Consider the following 27395-nt stretch of genomic DNA (forward strand, 5'->3'; position numbering starts at 1 on the left):
TGTCGATTCAGTTGGTATTGCAGTTAATTATTTTGTCGTGAAACACTTTTTATTAAAACAGCTTATGTTTCGAAAAGCCCGTAACTTATATGACTTCAATATTATTTTCTGGGCAAATTTACATTTCAATACGTCGAATAAAAAACATTTAGTGTTCGAATAACTCGTCATATTCATTTGAAAAGAAAATGTTTAGTCAAACAAGTAAATTTTAAATTTTTAAAATAAACCATTTTCTAGTCCATATTATTTTAACCATACAAAAAATATAAACAACGATGGAAATCTGACGAGATTGATGAGATTTCAGCTGGGCCAAGAGGTCTGATCTTATTCAAAATATTAGAATAACGAAAAATATGAAAATATGGCTCGTGATAGATGCGACTCATGGGCCCGATTATTGGACACACGGCTTCATGTGATAAGCTCTTTTGGTACTTATGTATATAATACATAAGTAATGTACGAGATAAAGATGCTGTATGTGTATTTTTTAACGAAAGATCTTGTAACGAGAGACACAATAGCCGTACCACGTGCTCCCTTGAGGCCGAATCGTTCGGTCGGACCATCGCTTCCGGCACGCCATACCCCTAAAACAGTTCTATCATCCCTTCTCAGGCCCCCGCACCGTCGGTCGTCGTTTTACCTAGGTCCGGCTGGGAAACACTGCAGCAGCAGTAGGTGGGGCGCATACAGTGCGCGTCGAATGTTTATTTTTACCTTTTTTATTATCATTATTGTTATTATTATTTTAATGGTCACCGTGTGCGTTGTACGATATATTATATACGTATAAAAAAAGTAAATAAGCGCCCGTTTACCGGGGCAGCGCGGCCAAACGTCTTAGGATGTAAATTAAAAATGCCACCAGCAATGCCGAGTACAAACTTGGCAGAGGGGAGGAGAGGTAACCACCTTCACCGCGATCGCCTTCGACATACGTACACACGCATGCGTGTACATATAATATTACAATATAGGTACGTGTGCACAAGCATACACGCGCGCACACCCATCGAATCATTATATTTCAGTTACTTGAGTAAACAAACCTCGTTTGGGTATACACGCCTACTTCGAAAACCCGAATGCGAAGATGGTACTCACGCACGCGCATACAGACAGCTGCCTCGGCGAGATCCGATGACTTATTACACGACGTGGGTCGCTTGTGCACAGATATTCTATATTTTTTCCCCACCGACGAAAACGAGATGGTAATTTATCGGACGGGAAATCGTCTGTGTTCTTGTATACGAGCATATACTCGTATATAAATATATATATATATATATTTATAACATTAGACGTTATGTGTGTATACAAATATGCTATTAATTTATTTATACACATGTTGTATAGATTTTGCTTTTTGTTATTGTTGGAATAATACTTTTTCGCTGACTATCCGGTCGGTCACCTCCGCCATCATAAATCGATTGTGCGACCCGCGCACCGCGAGTCCCTTCTCGCCTGGTGTAACGATCGTGATATTATGGGCACACACGTTGTTAAAAAAACGTATAAATCCGTGAGTGCTATTGTGCGCGCATGTGTGTGTGTGTGTGTGTGTGTGATCAGGTTGAATATACGACACGCGTACCTGTACGTGCGCATCGGTAACTACTACCTGAGCATGTGGGGGATACTCTGATGGTTTATGACTGAATAGGTTAAACGGACAGCGGCTGCGGTGAAAGATATTTTATAACATCGAACGCGCGTGAAAAGTATTATTACCACCGTCGCAAAGTAGTCGGGATTCTCCGTTACGGCGACGCGAAAGTCCGCTGCTCAACGCTGCCGTTTAAATGCTGTAAAACTGTAATAGTAATACAAAATACGATAAGAACAGACAAATCACTAATTATAAACGCGAAAATTTATTTGACGTGAAAAAATTACCACACTATCCAAGCCTATGTTTAATCTTATTGTTCCGGACTTGTAAAACGCGAAACCGCCTGTTGGCCGGAAGAGACGTTTCGTCTAGACCAGCAATTCTCTACCGGGAGGTCGCCAACAATTTTTTTAGGGTCAGATCATGTGAAAAAAAAATTATTTTAAATCAACAACAGCAAAAGAGTAGTTAAATTAACAAAATATTGAAATTTACATCATTACATACATACATCATCATACAAATAAATACTATAACAGTCTGTAAAATTTTTCAATGCTTACATTACAAAAGGATCCTTAGACATATTGGTAACGTTATAGGGGGTCGCGAACTCAAAAAGGTTGAGAAGCGCTGGTCTAGACGACTATATTAGTTCATCTCCGCATATCCCAGGGTTTCCAGGGTCCGTCGATTGCAAATTATTGTTATATACACCACGCTTATTCGAAGCGTGAAAGTAAATAAGTATAATTTATTTTAGGTTGACATTTACCGTCATATCACACTTATTGTTTTTTTTTTTTTTGAAAATCATGCGTTTTTCTGAAAAACTATAATTCAAAAACGTAACGTACATTGTGTAAAAACAATATGTTGTAATAAATAGATATTCTGGTGATAAAATCTATTTAAATGGACCAATGAGTCAAATACGAATATATTTTCCGATAAATACATTTAATATTAACATTTGAATTAAGTCAAAATCAGCCGAATAGTATCACATTGACCAAAAACCTATGAGATCTCAACCATAAGTACATCATAAGATGAAATAATTTTAAGCATGTAATTTAATATATATTCCAGCAAAAAAAGTTTTGAAATCTTGATGTATTTCAGTGTAATCCATATTCAATTCTATAATATATACTTCCCTTTCGGTTATCATTATACGCTTGTAACCATGTTCAATGATACGTGTGTACTTTTCTCGTTCGATAAATCATATAAATAGTTAAATAATACGTAGTATAGATCGTAGCGGAAAAAAAAATGATACCTGTTGTATTTTTATTTTCATTCGTCATAAACAGAAAATTATTGTTATTATAATAATAATTCAATTAATCGACTGAATGTTTATTCATTTTTTTTTTTTTTTGTACACAAATAAACAGCCCAATATTTAGAAAGGTAGATTACAGGTACAATAGGGCCTCAGAAAAAATTGTGTCCACGGGTCTCGATGATTATGTCCACAGACCTAGTACCACGCGTTCACGACCGTACACTGAACTATATAATGATTGTATCATCGTCGTCATTTTACACTAACGTTTCGTCGGCGTCGTGAGCGTACGCGGGATTAGGTATGCGCACGAATAATGTGTTATTGTTACGACTACACGTATCCGCTGGTGCGTGCGCGGACGCGGTCTCCTACGCGCCCCTGGTTGCCGCCTACGCCCCGCGAGGAAAACGGAACCCGGAGGCAACCTAAATTTCCACCAGTACGAGCTGTTGCTGTTGTCGCGTGTTTTCGCTGTTCTTGTTGTCGTTGTATAAACGTGTCGGTGGTGGTCAGATATCCTTTTTGTGGAAGTTGTTGGAATTGGAGGACAATTTTTTTCATATCGCAATTTATACCGTGTTTCAGTGGCGTACCCAGGATTTTTGAGTTGCGGTGGGGGGATGCAAAGTAAAATTTAAAGATACCACCCCTATGGTTATTTATACTAATTATAGCATAAAAAATACGGTCTATAGTGGGGGACATAGCCCATTCCCCCCCATGGCTACGGCACTGCATAGTTTACTAAGCTTTACTACAACTAACAGTATGTAATAATCTAATGATAACTAAGAAAAACATCTAAAACATTTTATTTATATTACTTTTATTAAATTAGTTTATTAATTATCTTAATTAAATAATAAATTGATAAAATTAAAAGAATAACAATAATGAAATATAAATAGGTATTTTTGTAAAATGTAGGATTGTCCTACAAACAGTTCTTAGTAGTATTATTGAACGTAAGATAAAATTAACAAATGTAGGACAGTCCTGCCCAATGTAGGATGGTTGGCAACCCTATGGTCACGTAAGAAAAACAGTTTTATCAGCCGATTAAACTTTAGCCATCCCAGGATATAATTGGATTATAGGAAACGAAAGGGGGGGGGGGGGAATTGAAATACTGAAATGGTGTGTGTCGCGTCTTGTCCACGCTTACACGTGGAACGCGACATCGGCACAACAATATTATAATATTTCATTTCGTTTACGTGTGTAGGCAACGACGGTTTTTTTAGTAGGTCGCTGTTACTGCTAACCGATATGAATTAAAATTCGTGATACAAAGACAATTTACCGACCACCACCTACTCGGGCCATAACGAGTTTTATCCGCCTGTCAACCGCGCGTATAATATTACTGCAATAATATATTAATTATATACCTTAATCTCGCAGAAAATAATAACGCGATAAGTTTTTTTTTCCTCTTTCCCCCGCGCACGTATTCCGCGTCGGACAGCAGCGTGAGAATCGTCGAGCGGCAACTTAAATACGTAATAACGCTAATAATAATGGTAATAAAACATACGTTGATCGCATTCTGTGTTGTGAACAATTTATGTATTCGTCTTCGTCGTGAAATAATCGGGTATTATATTGTGACCGCTACGTTTTACGTGTTCATTTTTTCGAACGTATTTTTTTTTTTTTTTTTTTACATAATTCGTGTACGTACGCCACTTTCGCTATGACTATACGAGTAATGTTATTCTATAATCATCACTTATGCACTTTCAATTGTATATTATGTGTCATACTATTAGTGTATTAGCGTTTTATCGATTCAAAACATTTTCAACGTTTTCGCTGCGTTAAAGTAATATTACACGATTGGAACGATTTATGTATACTTTGAGACCATGTATAACAGTACTACAACATGAAGAATTCCGATCCGAGATGAAAAATAAACATTGAAGTAATGCAGTGGTGATACGAGTAAAAACTAAAATAATCACAAACATGAAATAAAAACGATTAGCTGTGCAATTCGTTTCACGCCGAATAACACAATAAGGTTTACAGATTACGGTTAGTAAACTTATCTATTACATCAGGGGTCGGCAACCCACGGCCCGCGGGCCACGTGTGGCCCACAAAGCCATTTTTAATGGCTCGCACAAAGGTGGTTAATTTTTGTGTTGTATTTTTGTTCAATAAAATTTTTCATACAATTTTCAATACTATTCAACTCTTTTTTCGTTATAAATAAAATCTAATCTAATCGTTAATAGTTTATGTTTATTCTATATAGTTATATAATCAGTTTAATCTATAAATTTGTTATTATTATCTAATCGGAGTCAAAGATAATGATAGCTGTACTACTCGATCATAGGATAAATTAAATATACTTATATCATAGAGTATTACTCTATGACTTATATATATTTAAAAATTAAAATTTTAAATATATTTAATCTATGGGCATAGTTACTTTGCATTTGTAGCAATTAGTATTACACCGTGATTACGCCCGTACGTGTAACTGTTTTCGTTTGTAATAGTTTCATTTTACAAGTAAATCCAAACATCATGGCGACTAAAAAAAGAAAAAATTGGTGATGAACATCGTTTGTTTAATAATTCTTGGGTTGATCGGGGTTATTCTTGGGTTATACTTTTTCGTCGAAAACAAAAGTAAGCCATTATGTTTAATTTGTCAAAAAATTAAATTTTTTCTTAAAAGCAATTTTTTCCAGTAACAATCATATTTTTTACACTCATATTTCTATGTAATATAATTGAATTTAATAGCAATACAATTATTAGTATATATCATATGTAAAAATATTTTTTAATGTGGTCCTTGATAAACATTTGAAAAAAAAAATATGGCCCGCGTGGTTCAAAAGGTTGCCGACCCCTGTATTACATAATATGTACCTATACGTACTTGTTCACAAACAAAAGTTCTATGTACCAAAATGAAATTTTAACAGTTTTATTGTTAAAACTGAATTTTATTTGAAAAAATACATCTACAAAAATGTTTGTGAGCGTACACATAGAATTATATTCATCCTCTGTCGTGTATTCAAGTGTTCTCTTTCCTGATTAAATAACATTCGTTGAAAATAAATCATATGCTTGTATGGTAAGCGTTTTACTTAAGCTGTTTCGGTGAATTCGTTTTTATTTTTCGATATCGGCCTGTTGAAAAAGCAGGATAATATTCTGAGCCCAGTTATCAGGCGCAAACATGTTAGTAAATAACATATTTGAATAAAGTATATCGTATACGGGTGTTTACAGTGGACGTCACACGGACACATGTGTGATTGCTATTGCACGTCTTATCGGTGTTAAAAATGTCAACGAGAGGAATGTTTTCAAATGAGAACATCATCGCACAGGGTGTTGTTTGAATTCTAAGAGGTATTGGATATCGTTTCTCATCGGTTTCACGTTACAACGTTCGAACCACCGTTGATCGTGCTCCTCGACCGGGGAAAATAAAAATCCGAGCTGTGTCTTACGTGTAGCTTATCATCATCGTATCTGATTACATAATATCATTTGAATTCGTGTGACACATACGGTTTGCCGATTAAACCATAATTATACTGCTTACGAGCCCACATAGTCCACCGAACGAGACTCGAAAACGAAATCAAATCAATATCACGTGAATAAAACGATACTCGCGACAATAAACCCATTGTATCGTAATAATGTGACCGCATATGAAATTACATTGAAACATGGTTAATGTAAGATTCCGTCGACGGCCACCATACCAGATACGCGTTGATAACACTTGTATTATTGAAAATAATTAAAAAAAACATTTTTAAAAGCAACCAGAGACAATAAAAATGGCCGCTTACTTGCATTATAACTGAACAAACTATATTAAATAAAATTACACATAAAAATATTGATGAATGTATACTAACATATAGTACTACACATGTTATCCAGGAGAAAAAATAAATAATGCATTGAATTATATTTTAAACGTTTTAAAAATCAACAATGATGACGATGACAAACAAAATGTTATTGGAGAGATTATGAAATGTTTGGCTACTTCGTTTTTTAATAGGTATTTGTTTATTTGTTTATTTATTTATATTTACATTTTTACATTACATTTACATTTACATTTATTATATTTTATACAAGTGCTAATGATAGGTAAATTGTACATAAATATAGATATTTTATAAAATAGAACAGTAGTAATAAAAAAAATGAAAGATACACTAATTGAACAGATATTAATAGTTCAGAATCTATAGGCCGTGGTCGCTCAACTATACCATTTGACGAAATTAGTAGGCGTTCAAAACGACGAAAATGCCAAATTCTATACAAATCATGAAGTTAAAGTGAATTTAGTGAGACAACTTTATATTCTTTAAGGAAAGTAGGAAATGAAGATACAGTTAAATTAGTAAAAGAAGCAACAAACACTACTCCAACAAGAGAAAGCAAAATTTGTGGTATGTGGATGAAAAATAAAATTAAAAATCCGTCTACAATGAGTCCAGAAGTCGCTTTGTCTTTAATTATTGCATGTTCGTTATCGAAATTCCAATACAATATGGTCCGTAAAAACGCTAAAAACATAATCATGATTTATATCATTCATATGATCAACTTCTTGTTAGGTTAGGTCCTAAACAAATTACAATCGAAGAACAGAAATGTGAGGTAATGAAGAACCAGAATACATTTCAGAATAAAAAACAATAATTAAAACAAATTATAATATATTTTATATTCATAAAAATGTATTGCAATGATAATTAAATATCATAGTTTCAATTATTTATTTTTGGCCACCTTTTTTTGTTTTTCGACCATTGTGGACCGTGTCACACATACGCACCGGATAATTATTTTTACGACCAGAACGACTTACTTTATTCGTTTACATATAACATGTACGTTACTAAATACATTTTCTTCTCGTCGAGAAATACTCTATCCTACAACACTCGACGTGGCTGTATAATGAACACGCGTATAATGAAAACGTCGTACAAAGACGGTTTCGCTTATTTGTATTTTTACAGAATTGAATTTAAGGTAGTGTTCAGCTTCGAGCCTACAAACAAAATAATGAGCAACAGTACTGTTGACATGGCAAATATGAACGTCGTAAATTAATATTTTTCGCAATAAAAAATGCAAAAGAAAGAAATGCGCTGTCGAAACGTAAGTGTTTCATACGTTTTAAAATAATTCGTGCAACTACGAGTATAACACATATAAACACATGTAGACAATCAAATTATTTACAGTAGTTTTCTATTATTGCTTTGTGTTTTATTTGATTTCTAATTGAAAATAATTAACGCGTAGAATACTATAACATTATTGGTGATTCGAATCGTTAGTAAAACACCACGGTCGGTTCACAATGTTTTCTTTACATTATTATGCCGACACGTTGATTTGATTTCATACCATGTGTACAAGATGCACCGAATTCATGAAGTTGACGAATTCATGAAATCAGCAACGTCATCGTGTGTATTCGATAGCTACAAGAACACAGGTAAGACTGGGGATTGCACGAAACGCACGAAAAAAGTCTGAATAATTCATCAAGTCGGCAATTAAATGTTGTCGATCTCGTGAAATCCGTGGCCAACGGCGTTGCTAATTTCATGAAATCGACAATTTCAAGAATTCGACGTAACACATATACTGTGCGTCGACATGTACTTTTCGGTAAGACCGCGAGTCGTATGGAAGACGTGATGAGAAAAATAACTACCGTAACGGTGCGGAGGACAATGACGATGATATGTTCTTAGCGTGTCCCTTGCGGCGCGCGTATTATCCTTGGCTACGTTGACCTCTCGTCCGCGTACAACAACATTAATAGTGATTATAATAATAAACGTGTCCTTTGCACGAACGAGTACTATACATATCGTACTATATGTATGGCCATTGTACACGTATATACGCGTGTATCCGCGTGCGTGAGAGTGTCTCTTTTTCTTCCCGCACACGCATCGTCGGCCGCGGCGTGAGTATTTATTGATCACTTCCTCCTCGCCGCCGACGTCCGCTTCTCCCTAACGAGCGACACAATGGAAGGGTGTGATTGATGGCGATGCTGCCGTGGGGACAATCCATCAGGGGCTTCTCCCTCGGCCAGCCGAAAACGACAACTACTCCTCTAAGGGGCGCACGCACGCGCAACATGGTATCGAACGATAAAAGATTCTAGTTCAAAACGTTTTTGATCGATCGGGTTGGTCACCACGAATTTGCACGCGAATTATTATTCATTGCGTTTAGGTGTAATCATGTCATTTTACTTTCATCCCTGCCTACCCAACTCCAGACCACCATAAACGACGGCGTGACGTCGATTCATCATCGTCATCTTTGTAATAATAAATATAAATATATATATAGGTACCCTAATTTGACCGTTGTTACGTACTTTTGTCGTGACTCCATCGTGTACTCTGTTATAAGTGGGATATTTAACTATCACCAGAAACGATTGAAGCCTTTGTCCAAAAGTCAGTTGCGGACCTTAGGAATGCGGACAGGATAACCGTCCGCAATATGTTGAGGCGTACCCGAACAAATAAACAGAACGTTACATTTTTCACGTATTTTATATTTTCGTTTTGCTACACATACTTATTCTGTGTAAGCTTGTCAAGTACAATTTTTATATTTTCTATTAAATGATTCCATAAATATAAGGGGGGTCCCAAAGACTGCAATTCCCTCGGCCCCCGACCATATATTCGGCTCGGGTCCAAGTCACAGGTACGTTTTCGAAACGTTTTGCACTAGTAATTATCATTTTTGATCGTTGCTGTTGAAACTAATCATTGTCACTGAGCGTGGTTGTTTAACTTCAAACTCGTAAAAACCGTTGGCTTCTTATCCCAGAAGCACGTAAATGTCGCCTAATTATTGCGCGCAAGATTCGTATTATTTTTTTCTTCAGAAAAAATAATATACGCTGTTACCAGTATGATTGTACTATCACGATTCCTCTTCCAGTCGAGTATAATTTTTCTAATGAAATAATGGCACAGTGTAATTTTACGAAAATTTATTGCGTGATAATGCTTGTATAATGACTTTTAAAAACATACGCGTCCGCGACGATGGCGTATCTTCCATAAAAGTGTAATAACGAAGTCTCCCGTAACTACCTAAACTACAGAAAACGGACGGGAACGTAAAAGATAAGCAATTTTCAAATAAAATACATTTAAAGATTATTCGACCCTTTTGCTGGTGCAGGTAATTCCACCCCTATAACAATATAATACTGTAATCGCGTGTTGCTGCGCCCCGGTAAAGGACATTTTTTTTCTTTCTTTTGTCCATTATTCTCATCTCCGATCGGGTTAATCCGATTTACGAGAGACATATCTCGGTCCGAAGATTGATTAAAACACGTCAGAAATAGTAAACCTGGACTTACAAATGCGCTTAATTCCAATCGTGGGCAAGAAGATAATATCTGAAACGCGCGTTATCTGCACTGCACCAGCGTTGTACATCATTAAGGACCCGGAGAGAAAACAGGAATAGGAAGACGGAGAAAAAAACGCACAAGCCCGTAATCAGGGACGACGCAAAAACCTCATCATCCCTTTTCGGAGAGCCGTATGCCTTATAATGCTACTATGGTTTCCCGAGTGCGCGCACACGGATTTTTGTACACGTTTTAGAGGCAGATAAAATTATACCGATGACGTACGTTCAAAACCCATCCGTATAAATTATATTGATAAATCGTAATCCTCAACGACGACGGTTTGACGATCGGATCTGTCGCACAGGTACCTACACGTGTTCACACACATCGTCATAATATACCATACCGCTTCTGTACGTACACAATATTATACCGTTTACAGATTACGCGTATAACTCATATGTATGACACTCACATTTCGAGCTTAACGAGAGATTATCTCGCACTTACGACGGTGCGTCATTATTAATATGTGTTCGAATTCTTTTAGATTATTTCACACGGACCACGTGCACCCGTTGTTGAAAGTAAACCACGCTGGTGACTTCACGCAACAGCCACTGAAGGTTTTTCGATAATTAAGAGGCCCTCTTTGCCCATAGAAATTCTGAACTCACTGTGTGAAAATTCATGTAAACACCGTACAGTGGTATGGAAAAATTCTTGAAAATTCAAATGTGTAGAATAGAGAATAACATATGCAGCAGCATTAACGTGTACACGACCTCTACTAGCGTCTAGGTTTTCTGTTTCGGAATCATATATATGTCACTTTTGTAAGGTACACTGTAGCCGTACTCCGTACAATTATTATAGTTGTTATTATACTACCAGAAACGACTGATTTGAATCCAAAAATAAACGGATGGGTTGTCAATCATGGATAGTTAATTATGAAGTATATGATGTAAAATTACAATTTACGTGTAATCTGCAACGGTAATGGTATGCTACCACAGTGGTGGTAATAACTACAAAATCGGTGATATGATTTATTGATTATGGTTTGATAAAATAGAATTCATAAGTGAAGGACGGGTTGTTTTATAAAACTGAGTCAGCTCATGAGTCACGAGTGTAACAGGAGCAATACGACATGATTTCGTTTTCCCAAAAAATCGTCCCGAACAAAACATCGTGCAAAATGTTGAGACTTAGCGCCGAGTTTTTCGCTGCGATTTTCTCCGTAGTCTTAGAGTACGGGGTAACTTTTCACCGTGATCGGGAAAATACCGTGGCAAATGAACTGAATTCAACGACTGTTTTTATTGTTCAAATCGCCCATAAACGTAAGAAACGTAAAAATAAAATGCTATACGGTTTGAAACTTTTTTTATTTTCACATTCCGTTATCTCGTCCAATTAACTCCCGCGACATCTCGTGTTTTACATAAATCACCAACGTGGTTTGTTTTTGTAGTAAACATTGTTTCGTTTAATATTTACACCTGCTTTGGAACTAGAAAAATAATAATAGGAAAGAATATTATGCAAATCGTGTTTGATGTAGGAAAAATACAATAAAAAAACCTATAGGTTTGTTACCTACTTTGGTTGCGTAAATATTTATCATTCGAAAAATGGGAATGATAAAATATTTACAGTGCGCGTCGAAGGTTAGTATACGCTTGTATGTAGTATATATACATATATGCATTTCTCTATTATGATAGGTTACGTCATGTACTGTATACGTGAACGGATTTTACTACCATGTTTTATTTGAAAGCTAAAATAATTTATACTATTATTTTGTGTCACATTTTCAGCGTATTATAACTGAAAATATATTATATGAATGCGTTCAGACGCACTTGTTTAAAACGACATTGACTCGCTCTTTCCGTTTTCGTACGCTCGCTAACAAAGCACGAACATGTTTTATGCTATCATAACGGTTTATACATTTAAAATATTAAGTAGGTAAAAAAAAATCTACACACACATCAGTGTCATATATGAGTTTGTAATTAATAACTCTTTTAGAGTACACCATAGTGGGATTTCGGAGGTAAATCCAAATGAATGAGAACGGCTAAATAAATATGATCAACTCGACCGAGTGCATTGTTTACATTATAACTGTTGAAAATGAACAAATAAAAATACAAAAGAACAGCATCTTTGTTGGATGTACTCAGTTCGCGATGAGCGAATACTTGTATAGTATATATTGTCGTTCGTAATCGTAGAAAAAAATAGTACTTGAATTATTTCTACCACGAGTTATTTGTGTAAATCGACTCCCCTTTTTTATTTCACATTGTACAATAATTGTACGTATATAGTACAAGTCATATTATGATTCTACTATTATAAGCGGTTTTTTTTTTTCTCACGTTATACATGCACACCGTTTAAAAATCATATTTTATTATACACGCAAAATAAAATAACAAAATTTGAGTTGACTTTTGGCATTTTTAAATAGTTTTAAAGACACAGGGTCCAGTCTCTAACGGAACCAAATTTCTAGCCTTTCCGTTTCCGTTGGTCCCATTTTGCAAAAAAAAAAAACCGTTGACGTAACAATATATTCAATAGAATTTTTCGGCGAACGGTTTATGGTGCAAATGTTGTTTGAAAGAAGCATTCCGACTTTAGATTCGAAAATCGATTGCAATACAATGTGATGATACATTCTTATAACTATGCCATGCGTTAATCCAGAGCCGAGCAGTTACACACCACAATTAAGTGAATATGCAACATGAATAATAATATGCAACCGATGGGTTCAAATTAAATTAAACAGCACAACCGCACAGAAGTATATATTTTTAAAATGTCTTGTGTGCATTGGAGACGTATACAACAGTAGCTATTGCTAATGTTATTTGTGAGCGAGAAAAATGAAGCGTACGTATACATTACTTGTGTTGTAATGATTATAATAATAATATACAAATACACAAGGCTTATTACTTTGTCATTCAATCCGAAACGCGCAAAAAACACATAAAATTACTATTTACTCGTATACTACATATAGCAACAAAAGTTATCATTAATAACTTATAAAAGTTTTAAAAAGTAATTCCAAATGTAAAAAAAAAAAAAATACGATTCCTTTTATAACATTTCCCGGGAAAATGTATACGAGATAAAGAAAAAAAAATTATACATTTTCTTATAAAATACACTTGTTTTAATTTTAATTTTTTATTTTTTCAGATTATTTTACGTACAATTGGCCCGTGATCTGGATTTTGACATGTAAGTAAACGTTTTTTCTTATTTCTATACTCTACAATAATTTAGCCGACTTGAAGACTTGAGAGGCAGTAGCTATAGCAATAAAATATAAATGTTTGCGTACTTTTAAATATGTTATTTTGCGTTCTTTAAGGAACGTGGTATTATTATATCGGTTCAGATTTCTTATTAACAGTTCATTAAATACTTAAGATGTCATAACTGTCTCAAATAAAAACAGTGGTTTGAAAGGAAAACAACTGTATAAACATTTAAATCGAGTAGATTAGTCTAATTTAGTAAACAAATGTCAAACGACTATTTTATATTTCTTCGAACGAAAAAATTATGTTTTTGTGATTCCATCATAATTGACAAATAATGCATTTTATACACACGTTTAAATATTCATGTTTATATTTTTCATTCTAACCATTTCAAAACTGAATTTTTCTTTTATTTAATAGTAGAGGATTTATCTTGTATCCCCTCTACCCATTTGTACGCCACTGTTGTTATAAATTGCACATGTCGTATTTTCGTAACCCTACCGCTCGAACGTCTTGAAAAGTGTAACGACTGCACGGTTATACAGTCGTATTTTGAACCAATCCACGACGCGTCTGCGTTAATAATCGCGAATTATTTAATTTTCGATGAGTCAGTAGCGTTGTGAAATAAAATAATTTCATACGTAAATGTATTTTTCGATATCTACAAGAGACTCTATGAATGATAACCGCATATCAATATTAAAACAATGCACCTAATGATTAACAACACACAGGGTTACAGTATTAAGCACCGCAGTAAAAGTATCGCTCGTTTACAGCACGTATTCGTTGCCTTACCAAAGCTAGCCGGCTTCCGCTTTCATAAATGTTAAAGTATTCTTTTGCTTATTATTTTCCTAGGTTCTTGGTTTAAAAACTGAATTATTCAACAAAAAAACTGAGACGCGGCCGCCGCCTCTCGATCAGCAGCCCCTTTGCCACGGCCAACGTCCCGTCACGTCCGAACGATTATACAGTGTAATAACATTGCAGGACCGATATTTTGCGCGACATTCCTCGACCGCGAAGGGGTTGTTTCACTGCGAGACGACGAATATCAAAACACTGGTGCGCGGGTGGGTGGGCGTATGTGGTGCGGAGAGGGCACCGGCGGAGCCGCGAGCAGGTACACACGAGCGTGCACACGTACACAGTGCGGATATCGTAGGGCGATGGGATTCGTGGCAAACGGCACTTGGGCCACGTGAATTATTGCAGTTGGCAAGAAATGCGCGCGCGTGCACAAGCTGTATAATATTTCAGGCGTCACGCTGAACCGCGCACCAGATACCGATGTACACATGTGCAACGGGGAGGTGGGCCGGGGTGAACGTGCGTGCGAGTCTACAGGGTGCCGTTCATAACAATCGCTGTCAAAACGAACGAGCCGTTCCGTGCGAGACGTGCGGGCACGCGAAGGTGGAGGCTATTCGTCCAGGGACGGAGGGTGACTCCGTTCGGGCAACGGTTTCGTGTGCTTGTCGCGTTTCAATGTGACCTATCGCAGCCGCGAACGAACCGTTGTTGGATACGTCGAAAACGCGCCTCCACCATCCGGGCATTCGAAATGCTCACCGGTCGTTTCGTTCGACGCGTTCGAGGAACAAACATCGCTTTTATTGTATTCATAATTTCGATAGTACAGCAACACCGGAATAGTGGACGCGCGACATGAACGACTACCGGACGGCTGCGAAACGATAACTATTGCCCAACGCGTTACGGGCGCGCGCACCCTGTGCAGCTGAGCGGTAGAAGGACCGAACAATATTTATCGAAGTGGAAAACGCGCATAATATCCCGTAAAACAATGGTTTGCGCGTCCGCGGGAACGGACCGAAACAATCGCGAACATCCGATGTGACGATGTTATTACGATATTATTACGTACGAAACGCGACGTACTGCAACATAATACAATAATGTCGCGGTGTTCACTCGCCGTGTGCGCATCAACGGAGATTATATATTATATATTATAACCATAATAATGATCCCGTGTTTGTGTACAGCAATGTTCGCATCAAATTGCGCTGTCCAAGCAGACGTGCATGTACGAGTAGGTTTTCAAATAGATTATTTGTACTGCCGTTTGACCGTTGTCGGCGGACGCGATTATGGTTGAATAGCTTTTAACGATGATGCGCCGATTATGATGGTAACACGTGATTTCGCCCGGCACTGGGAAAACATCGTTGCACGAAAATCCAATCAATTATTAACCGCGATAACGCGCTTTACGTTCGGTTTCACTGGTTCACGTCAATTGATCGCGGGAAATGGTGGCACGTAACAGTTCATTGTTTGCGCATAAAATTTTCGTCATAAAATAATAACTTTAAATCTCAATTTCTAAATAATACATTGCGATCAAAAACAATACTTTAATAATAAAAACTCAAAATCAGTACACATAGAAACTGTTACGATGTAGTAGATACATATATTTAATTTGATTTTCTAACAATATCAACATTTTTTTTTTTTCATATTCATAATCGACAAATTGTACGCTATACCACGAAAGAATTCAATTGTTGTGCAGTAAATAATAGCTGCACATTCATTTTTTATTTAATTTTACTCTCACTTTTATTTCGATAATTTTATTTTAATTTATTTTTTTTTTTTTTGAATAATTGTTATCGACCCCAAAATTCACTTCTACGGTTTTTTAATTATTTACATTTTATTCTTCTCGAAGTGCTTGAATGTTAATCAATCGCGTTCTGTTTACCGTTTGGTTGGGTAGAAAGAGAATTTCAAATCAAACACGTGCGTGTTGACGTTACTGTATACCGGAAAGACCACATCGATACGGCCTTTTTAAAAATCGACCGTCGTATTGCAATACGATTACAAATTATATTGGCGAATACGCGACACAGCCGTTGAAATTGATTTTCGTCGGTAAACGAGACGGGCGAATCGGCCGTTGTGTTCGTAGCACAATTAATCAAATACTGACGTTTTTCAGGAGAACACTGCCGCGTAATAGAAATATTTTCGTACGCACCGAACGCACGAGATTTCGTACTATTATTATTATTCGTTTCGGTAAACCGTTAGCGTCGATAACCGCCCCTAGCGGTAACTCCCGGTCCACTCGGCTCCACCGCACCGCGGTTGCCGTTCCTCTCATTATACGCGACCGTAATAATAATAATAATTATAATTATTATTATTATTCTAATAGAATAAATTACATATACGCACGCGCAAGATGTGTACCGCACGCGGAGCTCGCGTATATTTATCAAACTTAATTAGCCGTTTTTAAACTGTGCGAGGCCGCGAGACGTCCGATAGCTATCGGGTTCAATTAGTTGAATTTTTTTTGTACGGGACAGGCTATAGTTTACATAATTATTATTTGTTTTTACTCGTCTCGCGCACGGCCACGTACGCGACTCCGGACATCTGTACAATACGGAGTGTATAATGGGCACCTACTTTTCTATCCGCTGATTTATCATCGGTCTGTATACACTTGTTGACGATGACGATGATGATAATAATTATAACGTGTATGCGCGTGCATAAGACTAAAGCGTTTAATACTTTTAAAAAATAATAATAATATTTTACGTCGTTTAATATTCTAGTTGAGTATGTACCGTATGTACCTACTACACGGACGTGAGAAGTGATCACGTTTTAAATAATGTTCAACAATTCGTACGACGAAAAAATGTCATTGTTAAACGGTCCCGACGAAATGCATTTTCACGTCCAGTGCATGTGTTTGGGCGGGCTCGCGTGTACACGTTTACGCGCGCCTACTGCTTAGTAGTTTTTGTGTTCGTTTCGAAACGCAAACATTGTACTGTAAATACGGACCAATAATACACACTAAGCGAGCACATTTTATTGGTTTCACTGTAAGATATTCGTTCAACAGTACAAGGAATAGACTTAAAAAAAAGAAAGGCAAAAAATAAATAGTAGAAAAACAGTATATACATATATGATTTATTGACATGGTCGCGTGCACTATATGTGTGTATAGTATGGTTTGCATTGTGGTTTGACGCGCGGCATGTTGGGAGAAAAAAAAAACACGCAATAATAATAATATATATGTGTGCGTGTGTGCATACGGGTTCACAGATATTTTTAAATCGTATAATATAATCACGTGTAGACGAACAGAAAAACATAGTTTTAAAAGCAAAACTGCAGTCAACGTTCGGACTGGGTAAACATCGGAGTGTGCGCACGAGTGTAACGTGGTGACCAGATAAAACATTATATATGAATGATATGCTTCCGTTGCAGTAACGTAATATCGGACGATTCACGCATACCGATGATTCGACGGCGGGGAAAAAATCGTAAAATTATCATTGTTCGGTGATATGGAGCTTTCGGCAGTAACCGCAGTTATGCGTGTGTAGTGTAGTACTTAGTGTAATGTGTAGTAGGCGAATTCAGCGTAAAAACATAATTCCTTCCATTGACGTACTAACGGATATGGGGGGGGGGGAGGATGAAACCTTTTTTCTAAATTTTCGTACGTAGGTACATTATTCATCGAACTCGTACATTTATACCTCCCTCTCTGTCAAAACTCAAGTTTAAGTATGACACTGATTGCACCCAACTGGTCTGTGAAGAAAATGAGCTGGGACGTCAATACTTGGACAAGAAAAAGAGATATTGTTAATCGAAAAGTGTACACGTTCCACACGGTTAAGTCCTATAATAAATAAGCGATAGCAGTTGTGTTCGCTATAACCCGGGTATGTGAACACGGTTTCATGTTGTTCAAAACGGTGCGAGGTTTTTTGCCCATTACAATAGGAACTGGGCGAATAAAACAAATTGTAGTCAGACGACGATGGATTAGATGATTGGTTTGGAGTTTTTTTCCCATCAAATGCCAAACGATTTGTGTTTTGATCTGAAAATAGAACAAAAAATAGTTTTCTTGCCGATCTATTAGTATGGATCTATTATACTCGTAGTAATTAACATGCGCGCAACAGCGAAGTGAAAAGCAGGAAAAGCATTTACTATTATAAAGAAGTGGAAAAACTAATTAATAAAGGATCGCTAAACAGCTGCGTGTTCCGAACATATTATCACATCGATGTATGCCGTGTATCATTTACAGTTTGTGACAAATAATAACAAAAGACACGCGCCATCGAACAACACCGTAGAAATTAATTTTAATTATGCAAGTTTTCGTGGTACATGCCTCGTGTACGCGCGTACATATTATCTTGTTAACATTACACGGTGATACGCGTGGTTCTGAGATGAATGTTAGCTTTTCGAAAGCAATAAAACCCGAAAAGAGATTTATAGTTAGTTAACTTAATACACATTTCCTTTTTTTTCCTCTTCGGTTTCAAGTAGTCTGACCCGAAAGAGAACTATTGTTCTGTCACCGGCGGGCCGTTTGTTATTGTCGCTGTCTCAGGTCTTAAAAAAATAAAAATAAAAACCCAGAGGTAGCAGAAAAGGAAAAGTAAAACTACTTTAGTCGCGACCGAGTGCGCCGATGACCGAAGTTGTTACTGCTTTCGGGATCGGTAATGAAGACAAAGATGCATTAAAGTTTGCCGGCTAAAAACGCGCTCGTTTAAAGAGTCAAAAAGTGAACCGTCAAAGAAGAAAGAATAAAAAGGCATTACGGCGTGGCGGTATATAAATACATTTTTAAACAATAATATTTTATGAGAAAAATATGAAGAACTACGGACGTACTATATTATGTTCTTACGCTTTATTTAGATTCATTACGCTGTATTTAAAAACGAGAAAAACTTCTCAGTCGCTTATGGCTGGATTAACGAAAAACGTAAAATAATTTCACAGATTTTCAACTAACGTTAAAAAGTGCCAAGAAATCAACTACTATATATTTTAATGACAACAATTTATATTCTTACGAACGTTATTATTAATATTTTCATCACGTCTATTGTTTAACACGTCCGATACGAATTTCAATCGTACTACAATGACATATCCACACATTATGAATACCAAACGATTAATACATTGAATTGCTCTTGAAATAGTAAAAAAAAATGACAGCAAAACATCTCTGATATTGGTGTATGCAGAGTGTAGTAGGTTTGTGTCCTATTGGGAATAAATTATGTGAATCGGTTTTGGTTTTCGAATTGAAAAATGGTGCGTGTTTTAGTTAATTATTGTTATTCGAAGTAACACATCGAAGCAATGGATTTAACGCTTGTTGTCAAAACCTCAAACAAAATATACATTTCCGAGAATATTATTTCTTTGACCTGTTCAGAAATCGCGTTTCAACTTCGAAACATCTCTTGAAACGCCATAGAAATCACTAAAAAAAAAAAACTACAATCATTTAAAACGTATAGAAAAAATGCGTACCGACAATCGAATCGCTATATTAGTCAAATATTATATGTATTTATGATTTATTTAGTCGAGTTGTTCACAAGAATCTTTATGAACTAATAATTAATATTTTAAAATTGTGTACAACGGCGATTATGGAAAAAAAAAAATGTTGAAAACTAACAAAATCCAGGACTTCATACATTTTTATAGAACACACGTCACATACGATCAGCAGAACAGTATGAACTCACAAGCGGAAATTCCGATCACCAAGCATACAGTTTTTGGATAAGATGTAATTTTTTGTCATTTTTTTGGCATTACAATACGTTGATAAAATCATGTCAGAGTATACTACTATAGTAGGCAATAATAGTTATGACTAGGATGCGTTAATATTACACTTGACCTACGTATACGATTTGTCGGAAGAAAATTAGAAGAAAAAGAACAAAACAGAATGCTATGCTCGACGGGTTCGATTCCCAACACGTTATAGAATCTCATTATAAAATGTTATCAATCTGATAGTCGATATTGGTAATTATTATTTGAAATTCTCAATCGTTTGACGACCGCGGACGTTCAACAGCAGCCGGAGTCAGTCACTCGTCTATTTTTTTCATTTAATTTTATTTTTTCGTTCACTGTACGAGTATGTTTGCGACTGCTCATCGGAACCCAAACCGCAGCCACGAACGATAGTATACACAGATCGATCGCGGGTTTGCTGAGCTACATAATCGTACTTTTTTAATTACTTTTTTTTTCTTGGTATAAACAATACAGTATTAACGTGTTTTTGTTACACGTATGGGGTGGTGTACTATGGGTGACGGTCGTGAAGCCAAAACGCACTGTTTTTACAATTTATTTACATTCGGATAGCCCATAACTAACCCGTACGACAGGACTGCGAACCAGATACACTGTGAATGTATCGCATCGCGGTTTTTTTTCGGAAATCGTATAAACGGCCGTTTCTCCGCGACCCAACCGGCATAACGTTCACAGTGATGACGGTATAACTATAACAATAACAATAATAATAATGAGATAATGTTATGTAACATAAATAAGCAGTTTTAGCAGCAAATTACAAAAGCAGAAAATGTATCTGGACTAAATATAATACGCAGTACCGTATTTTCGAGGATGGGAGGAGGGGAGTGGGATCAAAAAAATGTATACTTACGACTTAATTATAATAATATAATATCTATATTCACAAAATTCCAGAGAAATGTAAACTCTCCTTTCAGAAAGAATACTGATTAGATGTACAAGACAAATTCGATTCTGACTAGTGCGAATTATCACCGATGAGCGTTGGAAAGATAATCACTCGAAGCGATTTAAAAACGTTTGTATTCGAACGGTATTACATTAAAAGAGTATTTAACATGAAAACATTATGCTTATGTACGGAAAGTTACGGACGAATAAACGATTGTGAAATAATATATTGCTAGAAAATGGAAATGTACACAAAGTAGAGTATATACGTGGCTCTCGATTTTCGATTGTTAAGACTTTGGAACATTATCTCACCATCCGTGCGACCATTTTTGGACGACAGTAATTAAAAACTAATCTCATTGGATCGGGACGAGCCCACGCGAACAGATATCTACACGCAGACAAGGTAGTACAGTAATTAAACAACGTTTTTCCGAACAGTCGCGATATAGAAGTAAGCGTTTGGATATCTAGATATTATTCCCCAGCACCGCAGCCGGCTCGCAGGTCTCTCTCGAGTCGTCGGGTATACGTATACGGAGAGCGGTGCGTGCGTTGAACCGCTCGCACAAACTACGACTGGGGGTGCCGCGGCAGAGCACTGCACGTTCGCGTTCCGCCATCGGCCCTGCCGGGATTTTTACCGAAGGGGTGCTTTGGAAGAAGTCCTGCGTGTACTTCGCACTCTCGTAATACCGTATATTGATTTCTTCGCGCGAAACATCGAGGCGTGTGTACACCCGTGGTCGGAGAATGATAATAATTGGGTACAAAAAAAATTATTGTATTACTACAACGCCATTGGCATACGATTTAAACGATGTTTAAACGTCTTCCCCTCGTTATAGTTTCCTCTTCCCCCCCCTAAGATTTTTTTAATATTTCCGTCAAAAATCCATGGGACGTGAATACCGACTCCTCGCATTACCCCTCATGACGTTCCTGCGTCCCACTGTTCACGGACAGTTTCCGGTACAACGTTGCGCATTGTTTCGCTGCTGATGTGACGGCGGGTCTAGCGGTTTTCTTTTATCTTCAGCACAATCGCTTTTCAATATCATTTTGTACGGGAGTCGGCCCAGCTCCGATTTTCACCCTTGCGCCCAACGCACTTATCCCGTGCGTCCGGTTAATTTCTTCGGTCGCAAATAGATCAACAACGCGGTACACCCGCAACGACAACCCCATTACGAAATTCCAATTGTTTTCAACCCAGACTTCCGTGGCGGCCACTCTTGCCGTCTTTCGAAAACGAAACAGCAGACAATTGTAAGAAAATCATAATCATTACGATTATACAATAATATATAATAATTAATATTGGACCCGAATCAATTATTTCTTGCAAATAATGATTACCGAGACGCGTCTTTTACGAATTGTTTAGCAAAGGATAAATAAACAGTAATCGCAATCGGATTGTTTATGAGCGATTATTAACGACCAATTTGAAAATGATTATAAAGATACACGGAAGCTTCTAAATTATATTTCAATGAAGGCATTTCCAAAAGTCCTGTATTGTAGTACGATGTAGGTACGTGAACATAATTTTTAAACGTGACGTGAGCGCCACATTTTTATTAAATCAATTTCCCGCCCGTCGACGATGATGTCAATAAATTTCCATTCAAAATAAATAACAGAACCATTTAGCCGATCCCTGTTTCGTCAAAAACGATATTAGTTTAACTTCACGCGTGAACGGTTCGCATTCGAAAGATCCAAAATCGTAACATTTTCAATGTTGCCGGCAAACCTGCTGTATTCGTAAATGTAAATTAAAACATGACTCGTACAAAGCAGGAACGTGTGCCGTGAAGAACAAATACATAAAAATCATTGTTCCGTACTTAGATCGTTTTAATGCACGCGCCAACGGCGTACGGATGTATCATATACGTTTTAACAACTTGTTTTAATAACCATCGCTGCGTCATCAAATGTAAGTAGCTGCTCTGTTTCAAAACCGTTGATAAAAACTATTTGAGTTCTTTGGTAAGGATAACGTTCGCGGTAAATAAAATGTGCTTTGAGTGACAAGAGCTTTGATTAATTGCGGTGAGTAAAAGAGAAAAATGTAAATGAATAAAATGAGTGTAACGTCCTCGGTAAAACGTATAATTACGCGCGATTCGAACAATAGAGAAAATGATAACATATAGTTAAACACATGTACATGATTTTTTTTCCATTAAATATAATAGAGCTTGTACATAGTGCTGTTTAAGAGTGGATGTTTTTATTATTTTTTTTTCGACTCACACAATGCAATCGTATCTGTTTAAATACTATTTGGTAATTAAGACCCCCGGGGTGTTTTTATTTTTTATTTATTTTTTTACATTGTATCGAAATAGCCGCCACATTAGTGATAATGATCTCTTGACTACACGATGAGTGGAAATCGTCGACCGCCGTATTTTTATTATTATTACATTGTTGTTATTATAATATACATAATATGCGTTACTTGTGAACAACGACGTCAATATTATTGCTCCCGAAAATTTCAAGTGGTTCGGTATACAACAAAAGTGGCAAATTCTTTTTATGTTTTGTACCAAAAATTATATAATTTTATTTTTCTTCTTCCATTAGATTATCCAAAATATTGTATATATATATACAATTATTCATTTAAATTATATTAATTATACTTATTACGTAAAGAAAATGAAGATTTAATTAAAGAATTAAATATTTATTAATTTTCTAGTTGTGATTGTTGAACACTTGATATCAATTCATTTATGATCGGCTTAGACTATATGTTAAATAAAGTACATGCTACACCATTGCATTCATCCTCGAGGTTAGTAGATTTCTTAAATATTAAAAAAAAATGAGTTTCCGAAGAGAGTAACACAAATGAGTAATTTAAGTAAATTGACAAAATAGTAGCCACTAATGCTACAATCTTTAAAAGCGGTAAGTTGAGGACTTTTATAGTAAGTAGATTGTTATACACAATTTAATATTTCAATTTTTTGCGTGCTATTCAATCGTAATTATATCAATAAACACTACCTATTGTCACTATATGTATATGATTGAAAATGTATGTGCGCGCGAGAGATACTGCTGTATGTGATATTGATATTGTGCGCACATAGTATATATATATTGTAAGCGATACATTTTGGTAAAATGTGCCGTGTTTCGTTGCCATTATCGTTATATTTATTGGATAAGTGCACAAGGAGTACATGCCTGCACCGTTAAAGACGGAATTTTTTTTTGTACGGATTCTTATTGCTAGAAAAAACTAATATCGCGCTCTCGTAAAATGACAAATACTTCACTTGCAACGTATTTGCACTGCACCCTTTTATTCGGAAGATTAGTTAAAAACTATATTCATACGTTGCCCGGAGAACCGAGCGTTATCCAGGAGGTGTATATTTTTCGCACGATAAAAACTGCAGTGCCATGGTGTGCAAACGCATTGGTCGTGAAAACAAAACGATACATAGCAATGTATACACCGAGTCGTAAACGCGCCATAGCGGATACAAGGAGTGTTTAAACTGCAGAACAGCGCCGTACAGATGTTTAGACGACGTTATACGGTGCTCAATAACTGCGCAAGTACGTACCTATCATACGCGTGTAATAATAAAATACTACATAAACTGTGCTAAAAATATACACAATCGTTTAGCGTTCGCGTGCAGCTGTCCGTCGACGAAAAACGTTTGCGCCACAACGATACACAATCCGCTCAATCGAAATCGATTACATGTATACACGATAAAATAATAATAACAATAATAATTATAATAATAATTGCTGTGCACCGCTTTAAATAACGCGACGTCATTGTTTATTCACGGGTGTACAGCGTACGTTACCCACACGCGGCCGGTGTTGTACGACGTAGTAGTATAGAAAACAATAAATTAAAAACGCGCCGGCCCGGTCGAAAAATGATTAATGTTTTACGATTTGTTTGTTAACAGTTTTCAATATTTTAATAATATTTCGTCGAACCACGGTGTTCTTATCGTCACTGGCTCGAAAACGAGCACACGCATCACGTTTTCGTCGTCCGGCAATAATTATTGTACTCACATTTTTCTTCTAACTTACGCGTGTAGCGCAACACGCACGGTTTAACGTTAACATCGACATATTATTGTGTTTACGAACGTGTCGGGTGTACATTTCATTCTGTCGGGTTTTCGATTCCGTCGAGACCACGACGAGAATTTTTGCGTTTTAGTACACATTTCATCATCGTACAACTAATAGTAAAATCACTGTACCGATTCGGAGTGGGATTGAAAAAAAATATATCGTCCCCTCCATTCCTCCTAAACATTCGTCGACATGAGGTCTAATCGAAGATTTGTCAACGAGCAATTTTTTTTTCTTTTTCTCCACCGCGTAAGTTATGGTGAAAATACGTTTTTGGATTTCACATTGTTATTTCATGGAATTTTTTCGTACCCCCTACGCATGCAAAGTTCATCCTAATCGTGAAAATAAAGAACACCATGACGCGCATTCAATTTGCTAGCATGTAAACTGATTTAAATATTCGTTATGAACCGCAGTACTTTATAATAATAATAACTATTCAAACGTTGAATTGAACAAGTTCAGCAGGTTTGAATAAACTTAAGAAACTGCATACATCGCTGTTGGCTTGTTTTGAGAGCTCATTAAATTTTCAACACCGTCCATCTATTTCATCATGTTTGCATAAATTACTAATGAATATGTCAAATTTCCCTGTGTCATGAATTATAATGTCCCGTTTCGTTTCTCGGTAGCGATTACGACGATTGCTGTAATCTGCATAATAGTAAATGTATACATACACGACATAAATGTATACGTATACACTGAAGTTAATTTAACTTTATTTATAGTCGAATCAAATTTAAATAAAAGTATGCGGTAATGCATATGACTGCAGATGTTGTAGTGTGAGGGTCAACGAATCGTTGTTATAATAGTTGATCAATCGTAGTTTATGGTCTACTGTTAAATCGCAAACGTGTCATTCAGACGTTTGATTGAAAAGAAGGTTATCGATGGTATTACTACCTAGACATATTGTTTTCAACGCTAATACTAATTTTGATCTCTTTGAAAAAAATCATTTTTCTCCGTTAAGTCGGGTGGAGTCATTGATTTCTCCTATTCCTTTGACTTCCAAAGATTTTTTCACGATAGATTTATAATTATTATATTCTCTGTAACAAGATAAACTATAACTGTACGAACAAATATTTCAATAGCAATAAAAAAAAATGTCTTACCGACGTATTTATTTTCTAAAAACGTAAGCAGAATCTTCTATTTGTTGTAATAATTAACTATGTAGTTAATTTAGTGAAATAATCTGTTGAATTACGTCATTAATTTCCAACGGGAATATTAATTAAAAGGCTACGGGGAAAACAATAATAATAAAAAAAAGAAAAAAAATCAAGTAATTATATCGTCTTGTTATTTGTTTTAAAAAGTAAATTTAATTTTTTTTTTTTATTTATTTTATCAAAAATTACCAATACAAATTTTTTAAATTGTTTCGTACTTTATCTCATAGTTTTTTTTTTTAATTCTGAAACTTTAAAACAACAATACTAAACAGTTTAGGAATATTTACTATTATCGGTTTCCCCGTAGCCCTTTAATTATTATTAATATTTTAACGAAATATTAAAAAAATAACCGTTTTTATTTGATGCACGATTTAAGTGAAAAATTACACTTGTCGGAGGACTGTATAATATAAAAACAAGTACTAGAAAATTGGTTGTACAACGCTACACGATCCGGACTCGTATGCACTAACGTAGCTTAGTAGTATTTGTATCATACGAAAATGATCGATATGCCGAATCGAATTAGATCAATAAGCCGTGAAAGTCGTTTACGTATTGAAATTCCGTCGGAACGGGAAAAAAATAAAAAAATAAACGTTTGGAAAACTCATATAAGACTCTCTTCGACTCGCTACTGCACGCGGTCAGCGCCACGTGGGTTGGGACGTATACAACACGAGTGGAAGTTTACACAAGCGCGAGCGTACGCGTAAACACACGCGCACGTATTTTACACGGACCAATAACGCTCCGGATATTCGCTGGCAACTAAATCCGTCGACGACGACGGCGACGAGACGGGGAGTTGTAGTCTCCCGCG

General features: G+C 36.2%; 1 protein-coding gene across 2 annotated transcripts in view; it reads left to right on the top strand.

Annotated features, from left to right (window-relative positions):
• Positions 1 to 27395, top strand: part of LOC112687470 (frizzled-5-like) — a 92403-nt gene that overhangs the window by 47330 nt on the left and 17678 nt on the right. For both annotated transcript variants that reach the window (XM_025560190.1, XM_025560192.1), the window contains one exon: positions 13585 to 13626. The gene's annotated coding sequence lies outside the window, so the exon portion shown is untranslated. The remainder of the gene's footprint in view (positions 1 to 13584; positions 13627 to 27395) is intronic.

Source organism: Sipha flava, unplaced genomic scaffold, assembly GCF_003268045.1.
Source record: "Sipha flava isolate LNK unplaced genomic scaffold, YSA_version1 34_pilon_pilon, whole genome shotgun sequence".
In the NCBI taxonomy this organism is placed as follows: domain Eukaryota; kingdom Metazoa; phylum Arthropoda; class Insecta; order Hemiptera; family Aphididae; genus Sipha; species Sipha flava.